Consider the following 1707-nt stretch of genomic DNA (forward strand, 5'->3'; position numbering starts at 1 on the left):
CGGAGCGCACCCTTTTCTCGGTGGCTGGCGGGCGAGAGAGTGCTGCGTCGCCGGCATCGGCGTCGAAAGAAGCCGAGCCGAAAAAAGTTAAAGTACAAACGTGCAAGCATACTAACCTAACCCTAGGTAAGGCATGTCAGAGCGAAGACAGTAATTTCGAATGAGCCAAGAAAGAGCGGTGCGGGGCCGGTCGGAGCGCACCCTTTTCTAGGTGGCTGGCGGGCGAGAGAGTGCTGCGTCGCCGGCATCGGCGTCGAAAGAAGCCGAGCCAAAAAAAGTTAAAGTACAAACGTGCAAGCATACTAACCTAACCCTAGGTAAGGCATGTCAGAGCGAAAGACAGTAATTTCGAATGAGCCATGAAAGAGCGGTGCGGGGCCGGTCGGAGCGCACCCTTTTCTCGGTGGCTGGCGGGCGAGAGAGTGCTGCGTCGCCGGCATCGGCGTCGAAAGAAGCCGAGCCGAAAAAGTTAATGTACAAACGTGCAAGCATACTAACCTAACCCTAGGTAAGGCATGTCAGAGCGAAAGACAGTAATTTCGAATGAGCCAAGAAAGAGCGGTGCGGGGCCGGTCGGAGCGCACCCTTTTCTCGGTGGCTGGCGGGCGGAGAGAGTGCTGCGTCGCCGGCATCGGCGTCGAAAGAAGCCGAGCCGAAAAAAAGTTAATGTACAAACGTGCAAGCATACTAACCTAACCCTAGGTAAGGCATGTCAGAGCGAAAGACAGTAAACTCGAATGAGCCATGAAAGAGCGGTGCGGGGCCGGTCGGAGCGCACCCTTTTCTCGGTGGCTGGCGGGCGAGAGAGTGCTGCGTCGCCGGCATCGGCGTCGAAAGAAGCCGAGCCGAAAAAAGTTAAAGTACAAACGTGCAAGCATACTAACCTAACCTAGGTAAGGCATGTCAGAGCGAAAGACAGTAATTTCGAATGAGCCAAGAAAGAGCGGTGCGGGGCCGGTCGGAGCGCACCCTTTTCTAGGTGGCTGGCGGGCGAGAGAGTGCTGCGTCGCCGGCATCGGCGTCGAAAGAAGCCGAGCCAAAAAAAGTTAAAGTACAAACGTGCAAGCATACTAACCTAACCCTAGGTAAGGCATGTCAGAGCGAAAGACAGTAATTTCGAATGAGCCATGAAAGAGCGGTGCGGGGCCGGTCGGAGCGCACCCTTTTCTCGGTGGCTGGCGGGCGAGAGAGTGCTGCGTCGCCGGCATCGGCGTCGAAAGAAGCCGAGCCGAAAAAAGTTAAAGTACAAACGTGCAAGCATACTAACCTAACCCTAGGTAAGGCATGTCAGAGCGAAAGACAGTAATTTCGAATGAGCCAAGAAAGAGCGGTGCGGGGCCGGTCGGAGCGCACCCTTTTCTAGGTGGCTGGCGGGCGAGAGAGTGCTGCGTCGCCGGCATCGGCGTCGAAAGAAGCCGAGCCAAAAAAAGTTAAAGTACAAACGTGCAAGCATACTAACCTAACCCTAGGTAAGGCATGTCAGAGCGAAAGACAGTAATTTCGAATGAGCCAAGAAAGAGCGGTGCGGGGCCGGTCGGAGCGCACCCTTTTCTCGGTGGCTGGCGGGCGAGAGAGTGCTGCGTCGCCGGCATCGGCGTCGAAAGAAGCCGAGCCGAAAAAGTTAAAGTACAAACGTGCAAGCATACTAACCTAACCCTAGGTAAGGCATGTCAGAGCGAAAGACAGTAATTTCGAATGAGCCAAGAA

This window comes from Styela clava, unplaced genomic scaffold (genome assembly GCF_964204865.1).
Source record: "Styela clava unplaced genomic scaffold, kaStyClav1.hap1.2 HAP1_SCAFFOLD_326, whole genome shotgun sequence".
Classification (NCBI taxonomy): Eukaryota; Metazoa; Chordata; class Ascidiacea; order Stolidobranchia; family Styelidae; genus Styela; species Styela clava.